The following is a 10,320-nucleotide window of genomic DNA, read 5'->3' as shown; positions in this document are numbered from 1 at the left end:
TTTCGTGACTGCAGGGATTCATCTTCTTGGTTCTTTCGGTAAAGTCACGTAGAAGGGAAGTAATAAAATAATAAAAATAAAACATAATAAAACAATTCTCACGACGTTTCGGCCACAACGCAAGCAGCCGTCCTCGCCTGCTTGCGTTGTGGCCGAAACGTCGTGAGAATTGTTTTATTATGTTTTATTTTTATTATTTTATTACTTCCCTTTTACGTGACTTTACCGAAAGAACCAAGAAGAGGTCATCGACAGTTTCCCACACGACAACATTGGTGCGCAAATGAAGAGTTATGCAACAGCTATCGCATCTCTTTCTGTGGAATTTAACAAACGCTTTCGGGACGTTGCAGTTATTGAAAAGGACATGTTGCTTTTCTCTTCTCCCTTCTCCGTGGACCCTGATGATGCTCCTCCACAGCTGCAGCTGGAGCTCATTGAGCTGCAGTGTGACGATGAGTGCCGCGGAAAACACCAGCAGTGTTCTCTTGTTGACTTTTACCGGCAGCTGAACAAAAGCAGGTTTCCAGAAATGCGGTCATTCGCTAAGAAAATGCTGAGCTTATTCGGCTCCACATATTTGTGTGAGCAAACATTCTCAGTTATGAACTTAAACAAGAACCGATTGAGGTCAAGGATGAGTGACTCCCACTTGCGTGACATTTTACGCATCTCAACCACTGCCCTCAAGCCAGACCTGGTCTCTTTACTGAAATCTAGATCTCAGTATCACCCTTCTCATTAGTGTCAGCAAGTTATCCGTTCCTTGATCAATCTGAAATTGAGTGTTTTGAACGGTAACATCTGTCACTATTAACAGTGAAAAGCCTAAAGCACACTAATGCACATGGACTTATGGCACTTGTTTTTATTAAACTGTTGAATATGATTTGGTTATAACTGTTGATGTTACGTACCTGTAGATGTGACACAAACTATTGCTTTCTGAAAGATCTTGTAAAAGACAAGGGCAAAATTAACTTTTTTTTAAGTTTAATGATAACAGACCACTTTGCATTACTTATAACTCTTGTTTAAAATGTTCATGAGGCAAAGATATTTAACTCATGGAAATTTAAGGTATTCTATACAGTCTGTTCAATGTTATCTGACTGAATGAAAGGCAGAATTGTGTTTTTAGAGTTGTTCACGTCTGCCTGAGTGGCTTATATTTGGTTACATTGTCAATTTAAAAATGAAGGTAATTGTGGCAATGAATTTTTTTTATAACAGTGTGTATTTTCATGTAACTTTTGTGGCTAAAAAAATGTCAGAAGGAACTATTGGCCCCCGGGCATCTTCACTTGATCAAATTTGGCCCTCTTTGCAAAAAGTTTGGACACCCCTGGCGTACACCACCACTAATGCCAACGCGGCGGCGCGAACGCGCGTACACCTGCAGGCGATTATCTCCTAACATGCGCATGCACCACAGCTAACACTACAGTGGCTGCACGAACACACGCATGCCTGCGGGCGGTTATATTCTAACACGCGCCCACACTACAGCTGACGCTAAAGCAGCTGCGCGAACACGCGTACACCTGCAGGCGATTATCTCAACGAGCGCTCGTGTTGCGGATGTGCCATCACTGTCGCAGCCGCTCCACACACATCACACTGCACCGATGCGCTGTGCTAACGTTTATTCAAGGAGCAAAACCCTGCACTGCCGGAGGGAATATTCTGCAAGCAGAGCCTATCCTACTACTATCCAATTCCCCAGATACTTACACGCCCTATCACGTACCTCGCAGCTGTACTCACGGCGTCGCATGGACGCTGTGAGAGTCGGAGGGAGGATGATGAAAAAACGTTGCCTATCACTGCCTTGTAGCAGCACTCGCTAGCATCCCATGGATGCTGCGTGTGGCTCAATGAGGCAGGACGGCCGGGGGGGGGGGGTTTGGCGACCAAGTTGTTGAAAATCAGATCTCTTAAACTGTGTTTTTGCTCCCCATTTTACCACCTTTACTTTTGAAATCCAGAGTTACGTCATCCTGCGCAGCCAATCGTGCGCCTACCTGTGATTATCACCCGTTTCTCTGCCCTAACATGGAACGTTACGTTATTTTTCGACCCATTGCCTCTGCACCCGTGCTCATGAATCCCTGACTCAGCCTGTTTAATTTGGATGGGCGACTGGCTGGCAAATACATACCCGTTTCTACAGAGTCTGTGGCACTGGGATCCCCTGATCTCATCATCTGCTTTGCTTGCTTAAAATTTCACCCCAGCCCTCTCCCCGATGTCGTGCATGACTCATTGCGGCTGGCCCGGTGAAATTGTATGGGCGCACAAAGGTGAGCCCATACAATTTTTAAGGCAATTTAGGGGCACCGCAATGTGATTTGTCCTGGGAAGGTCGGCCATTCTCCTGGCACCGGGAAACCGTGGGACTTCCTACATAGGGGCCCTTCAAATGAAAACCTGTTGTGCCAGGCGATCCCCCGCCGGGACGCTACGTGTGTGTGCTGCGTGTGCACGTGTGTTCAGGGTGGGGGGCAGGGGGGAGTCGCGGCGCTTGCAGAGTTTCTACGCGGTCGTGGCACCACAGTCTCATTGTGGCGAGCAGCAGACCAAGACATTGGCATTGAGCTCTTGAACATCATCGCTGCTGCTAGTGCCATCAGCCGCAAGGTAGAACTCATCTGAGTATTCTTCAGTGGGCGTTGTAGGTATGTTTATCTACGTACGTTCTGGGGAGCGGAAGTGCAGCGGTTAGCACGCTGTACTATGCTCGCTAATAGCATTTGCTCCAACAGTCTGTTAAGGCCATATGGGATATCGTTGTCTTTTTATGTATTTCGAACTTTTTTCGCACCGTATGTAGGCAACTGAGCCAATCGTGCAGGGGAATAAATTCGTTTTCAACCTAAATGATTTAAAACTGCATAGCTCCCAGTTGCTTCCTCCAGTTGCAGCAAGTTCATGTCAGAAGTTATAATTGAACTTGAGTTGCAACAAGCCTAAGCGATGTGTCACAGTAACATGTTCCCAGTCTAATCCCTAAGCCAAACATAGAATTGGCAGAGGATTTGTGTTGTGTGTGTGTGCATTTGAGATTAGCCACTGATGGATTCGGGGACATGATGATGATGCCGCCAATCATACCATCATGGTGTGGACACACCCAGAGACAGATTTCCCTGTGTAACCCACACAGACTGTTGAGAGGGTGGCCAGCCCTACCACGCCAGACCACCTTTGTATTTCCACCGGTGTGCTGAAGTAGTAACTAAATTGCACGTTTTGTTCACGTCAGGGTCAGGATCGAACCCACGACCTCCTGCATGCCAGACGAGGTAGTTAATATCTCACCACCGTGGCGCTCTGTGGCATATGGATGGAAGTCGTGCCCTTCTGCCGTTCGTGAGGAGTTCACGCTGTGCACAGATTGATTCGAAGATGCGTACCTGAGACCGAGGCAGTAGGGAGGGGTCTGCAAGGCCAGGTCTTGGAGCCGGTGCGCGAAGCCTCGCTTCCTTCTTGCTCTTCAGCAGTGCCGCAGGGCCGAGTTCAATCCTTCAGTTCGTTAGTAAACTAAGTTGCCTCCGTTTCTCCAAACAAGCAATATAATGGTTGAATAATTACCTCTCTTTTCGCACCAAAACTGTACTCACAGATGGTTGGAGGTCAAACAGTGTTAAGATAACAAAAGGGGTATCACAGGGTTCAATCCTCGGCCCGTCTTGTTCTCTCTTTATGTCAATGAATTGGGCACTGACCTGGATCATTTCAGGGTAAATCTTTTTGCAGATGACACGATACTGATTACTGCTGGCCGCTCTCCGGATGACGTGATTGCAAAGCTCCAGGGTGATTTCAACAAACTACAACATCAGCTAGTTGCTCTTAAACTAGTCCTGAATATTCTAGATTTGAAGCTTTCGTGACTGCAAGGATTCATACTCTTAGGTTTTTTCGGTAAAGTCACGTAGGTAAAAAAATTAAATTAATAAAAGTAAAATAAAACAAATTAAAAAATTCACGACGTTTCGGAAGTAACACAAGCCTCCGTCTTCAGGTGGAACCGTCACAGCCACGACAGCTGTATCAAGTAAATGAGAGATCACAAGAAATACTACCCCGTATATATAATGGTTGAGGGGGGAAGGGCCAGGAACGGTACACTTTTTTATTAATATGGTAAGGTGAGGCTTAAGACCAAGAGAAGACTGCATAACAAAGGACTGAGCCTTTGTTATGGAGAGGTGCGGTTTGTAACTAACACATGGCATCCATAACAAAAGTGTGAAAAAAGAAAAGCAAGTAAAAACTAAAACTGGTAAAACAACAAACTGGCTGTCTATCAATAACCTGTAATAGTTGTCTGTCAAATAAGATGGTCCAAATAAGTGTAGTTACATCTTTTTTGCATGGTTAATCACAAATTTCCAATGATTACTCAGTTTGTAACCCTCATCACGGTTGAAATTATGTCTGTGTTTGTATATTTGTATGGCTTCGTGTACAAACCTTTGATGGTAGCCAGGAGGTTTGCAGAGCACCTTGGTCTCGGAAAAGACAATTTCATGAGAGCCCGCAGAGTTGTAGCAATGATCGGCAACAGCCGAAGAATCAGTTCTGCCGTGTTTCAGATCTGACTTGTGCTCACGGACACGATCAGAAACATGACGTTTCGTTTCTCCAATGTAGCAATCACCACAACTGCAACCCAATTTGTAGACTCCAGGATACTGTAAGTCAGGAACGACATCCTTCACAGATGGAATCAGATCACGGATTTTATGCACTGTACTGAATCGAACTTGGATCTTATGTTTGTTTAGAATTTTGGAGATCTTTTTGATCACGCCTGCTATGTATGGTAACGTGATAGTTTTGGTCGGAGTTTCATGTGGCTGTTTCTGTATGGTGAGAGAAACAGCTTGGCGTATGGTGCGGTCAGAGTATCCGTTCATCCTGAGGGCCCGATGTACATGTCTTAATTCACCGGCCAGGTGGTGTTGGTCAGAAATGCCATGGTCTCTGTGGTATAGCGTTTTGATGAGAGAATTATTTTGAGATGGGTGGTGGTGGGAATCCGGTTTCAAGTAAGAATCTGTGTGGGTGGCTTTCCTGTACACAGAATGTCCCAAGGATCCGTCAGGCCTCCTCTGAAACAAAATATCCAAGAATGGTAATTTACCATCTTTCTCCACTTCCATGGTGAATCTGATGGATGGGTGTCTGGAATTGATGTGGTCCAAGAAGTGGTTCAATGCTGGGAGGCCATGTGGCCAGATGACGAAAGTGTCATCCACATACCTCTTCCACAGAGAAGGATGCAGGGTGGATGTCTGGATGGCGTCTGATTCAAACTTTTCCATGAACATGTTGGCTATCCCATTAATGATGGGAGTTACTCCAAAATTAAAAACGATCCCACTAAAAGCCTAACGACAAAAACCAACAGCATCATCACAAGTTCGACTTCCCTAATCGAACCAAGCAAACGTCCCTCTCTAAAACCATCGGCAGCAAGACCTCCCAGACTCTATGGCCTTCCCAAGATCCATAAAGAAGGCACCCCACTACGACCCATCGTGTCGACGATAAACTCCCCTACTTACAAACTAGCCCGGTTTCTATCAGATACTCTGCTTCCCTTCACAGGCAAGACCTCTTTGGCAGTACTCAACTCAACCCAATTAGTCTCTATGGTTAAGGACATGGTACTATCTCCTGATGACATCCTCGTCAGTTTTGATGTAGTATCTCTGTTTACCAAAGTCCCAGTACCGGACACCCTAAATAATTGAGGACTTAGTCCAACATGGATTGAATTCTGATGTACCTACGCTGGTTAGGCATTGCCTCACCAACACCTATTTTACCTGGAATGGTACCTTCTACAAACAGAATGAGGGTACCCCTATGGGCTCCCCCTTGTCACCAGGGATAGCCAACATGTCCATGGAAAAGTTTGAATCAGACGCCATCCAGACATCCACCCTGCGTCCTTCCCTGTGGAAGAGGTATGTGGATGACACTTTCGTCATCTGGCCACATGGCCTCCCAGCATTGAACCACTTCTTGGACCACATAAATTCCAGACACCCATCCATCAGATTCACCATGAAAGTGGAGAAAGATGGTAAACTACCATTCTTGGATATTTTGTTTGAGAGGAGGCCTGACGGATCCTTGGGACATTCTGTGTACAGGAAAGCCACCCACACAGATTCCTACTTGAAACCGGATTCCCACCACCACCCATCTCAAAAGAATTATTTCATCAAAACGCTATACCACAGAGCCCATAGCATTTCTGACCAACACCACCTGGCCGGTGAATTAAGACATGTACATCGGGCCCTCAGGATGAACGGATACTCTGACCGCACCATACGCCAAGCTGTTTCTCCCACCATACAGAAACAGCCACATGAAACTCCGACCAAAACTATCACGTTACCATACATAGCAGGCGTGACCAAAAAGATCTCCAAAATTCTAAACAAAAATAAGATCCAAGTCCGATTCAGTAAAGTGCATAAAATCCGTGATCTGATTCCATCTGTGAAGGATGTCGTTCCTGACTTACAGTATCCTGGAGTCTACAAATTGAGTTGCAGTTGTGGTGATTGCTACATTGGAGAAACGAAACGTCATGTTTCTGATCGTGTCCGCGAGCACAAGTCAGATCTGAAACACGGCAGAACTGATTCTTCGGCTGTTGCCGATCATTGCTAAAACTCTGTGGGCTCTCATGAAATTGTCTTTTCCGAGACCAAGGTGCTCTGCAAACCTCCTGGCTACCATCAAAGGTTTGTACACGAAGTCATACAAATATACAAACACAGACATAATTTCAACCGTGATGAGGGTTACAAACTGAGTAATCATTGGAAAGATGTGATTAACCATGCAAAAATGATGTAACTACACTTAATTGGACCATCTTATTTGACAGACAACTATTACAGGTTATTGATAGACAGCCAGTTTGTTGTTTTACCAGTTTTAGTTTTTACTTGCTTTTCTTTTTTCACACTTTTGTTATGTATGCCATGTGTTAGTTACAAACCGCACCTCTCCATAACAAAGGCTCAGTCCTTTGTTATGCAGTCTACTCTTGGTCTTAAGCCTCACCTTACCATATTAATAAAAAAAGTGTCCCGTTCCTGGCCCTTCCCCCCTCAACCATTATATATACGGGGTAGTATTTCTTGTGATCTCTCATTTACTTGATACAGCTGTCGTGGCTGTGACGGTTCCACCTGAAGACGGAGGCTTGTGTTGCTTCCGAAACGTCGTGAATTTTTTAATTTGTTTTATTTTACTTTTATTAATTTAAATTTTTTACCTACGTGACTTTACCGAAAAAACCTAAGAGTATAGTCCTGAATACCTCCAAAACCAAGGTGCTATGCTTCTCACCAGGACTAAAGCAGGAAGTTATTTTTCCCCAATTGCATTCCTTAAATAATTATCAAATAGAGCAAGTCAAGATCTATAAGTATCTTGGGGTCATTCTTGATTCAAAACTGAATTTTGAAGATCACATTGATTATATTGGTAAAAAGACAAAAATAAAAATTGGTTTTCTGTATCGACACAAGCACTGCTTCCCCCCTATGTTCCGTTTGGAATTGATAAAAGCTACCATACTGCCTCTACTTGATTACTGTGACATTGTGTATAAATCAACCCCAAGTACTGTACTGAAGAAGCTTGACTCAATGTATCACTCGGCCTTAAGATTTGCATTGAACTGCCCATATAGGACTCACCACTGTGATCTCTACATTGGGTCAAACTTAACATCTCTCAATGTTCGACGGGTTTGTGCATCAGATCTTATTTATTCATGATGTACTTACAAAAAAATACGCAGATTACCTGCTGGATCTCCTCTCTGTTTCAAAGAACAAATTTGACCTAAGGTCTTTGCTCATTTACCAGCTTCACATTCCCTATTGCCGTACAAATACTGGAGGAAGGGCTTTTGCTATTGATGCCCCCAGGGTCTGGAATGCTATTGCCAATAAATTGCAACTTGAATCACTACCTATGAGATATTCACTCAAAACTGCTCTAGAGGAGTTGTACACCCCTAGCTGCCACTGCAATTTAGTGGCCTAAAATACAATGTTTCGCTCCGGATGATCGCTGCAAAGTATGATCTGTGTTTTGATTTAGTGTGCTGATCTTAAAGGTGCATTGGAAAATGTTAATACTCCGATTAATGCTCCTGCTGTTGTGGAGTGACTCATGCAGCCAGCTATGGCTGCAGAGTTTGGTAGTATATGTTGTTTACGTCGTTTATTGTGAAAATTCGGTCACAGTTCCTATGACCACTATTTCATTGCTTTGATGGCTTTATTTTGGTGATTTTCAAAAAGTGTTTTGGTTTGGCCATGTTTGTTTGTTGTAGTACAGAGTTAGACTGATGGCCTTAATCTAAGTTGTCTTGTGGTTGTTGTTGTTGTTTGACTTGCATCCCACTGGGATGTTTGCACACAGTGTTGGTGTACGGTGCTTTTTCTGCAATATTTTGCTGTGTTTTCTTGGATTTTCTGTTTGCATATAGTCACTTTAAGATGTTTTCTTGTTCATGTTTTTGTTTTTTGTTTGTTGCGGTTGCACCCGATTCAAGAGCCGAATGGCTCACAGGGCTATACCTAATAAATGAACTTGAACTTACTAATTGGCTGTGTCGGGTGGTGTTTGTGGGTTAACGAAAGGTTATTATTTATGTTCTATAATCCATTTTTTATTTTGAAAGTCTACTACTACGTGTTTGAACGTCTGCTGCGGCTGTTGTCACCGGCCTAGAATCTTACCAGCCAGGTCCAGAGAAACGGTGCTTGCAGATGCTGCTGTACAAGCAGAGTGGTACAACGACGGATGTCCGGAATCATAAACACCTCCTTATATTCACCTCATATTAGTACGGTTGGTGGTCTTCGTGTCCTCACGCACATCTGATTAGCACGGCTGGCTACATACATTGCGAAAGAAGTTCAACATACATATTCGAGACCCGAACATCCTCGAACCTCATCTTGCTCCTCCTGGCTTTGACATTGTTGCTACTACTCGCGTGCACTGCATGGTGGAACCCGAATGTATGTGTGTTGTTGTGTTGTTGCTCTGGTTTCTTACTTAACAGAGTGGGCCATGTGAACGCTTTCATCTTGCACTCCAACATAATAATTATAATAACAGTACTTCTATATTAATTGCACCGAAACACAATGCATGTTGAACATATTTCGCACCAGAGGGAGCCAACCGTGCTAATCGGAGCCATCAGCCACATCAAAACGTCATCAATAGTAGTGTAGTAGGTTCAAATTAGGTGCACACACACGCAACTTGGAGGCAACACTATTTATTAACCGGTAAGTAATATAACACTGTACATAAGGTGGTGACCACCTTCCTCCATTCACTAACACTCTGGAACACGACACAGACTGGACCAGGCAGGCAACGGCCTGCCTGGCCCAGGACGACGACTCGGGACTTGACGACCGAAGATGTCTTCACCTTGGAGTACAGTACAACAGCCGCCTCGCTCTGCGTTCACACCACGCTTATATTTGGTTTGGCGTGGCTGGCTCCGCCCCGGCGTGGCTGGCTCTCTTCAGGCCACGCCTCCCTTCCCAGGACACGCCTCACTTCCCCCACCTCTGGGAGGGTCCGGATCCCTCCACCACGTGACCCCCCAGGCACCCCCTTGGGGCCCCCAGCCTTCGTACGGGCCGACACAGTAGTGACCTTTCTCTGTCACTACATCACCCCCCCCTGTATAAACACACAGCCGTCCCTGGCTGTAACACAACTGTGAAACATCGAAAAGGTGTGCCTCCGAACCAACAACATCAATAAATGACCGGCGACCGATAAGAAATACAATCACGTAATATATACAGAATCGACGAGGGTAAAAGGGAACCGCATAGAAAACGGGGAATTAACAACAAATATACATGAAAACTGGCTAACCCACTTACGCTCCAGCACAGCCCCCCCCCCCCCGCCCCCGTTAGAATCACGCATGCAATGACAGTCACCCGTTAGCACCCCCCAGCCTTTCCGACGTGGCGTCACAACCAGTAGCACGCGTCGGCCATATCGGGGGGGGGAATTTCCATGTTACCACCCCACCGCCTTTCCGACGCGGCGTCATAACCAGTAGCACGCGTCGGCCATATCGGGGGGGGGGGATTTCCATGTTACCACCCCACCGCCTTTCCGACGCGGCGTCACAACCAGTAGCACGCGTCGGCCATATCGGGGGGGGGAATTTCCATGTTACCACCCCACCGCCTTTCCGACGCGGCGTCACAACCAGCAGCACGCGTC

Source organism: Lampetra planeri, chromosome 31, assembly GCF_965212315.1.
Source record: "Lampetra planeri chromosome 31, kcLamPlan1.2.h2, whole genome shotgun sequence".
NCBI classification, from domain to species: Eukaryota; Metazoa; Chordata; class Hyperoartia; order Petromyzontiformes; family Petromyzontidae; genus Lampetra; species Lampetra planeri.
Note: the sequence above shows the minus strand (reverse complement) of the source record.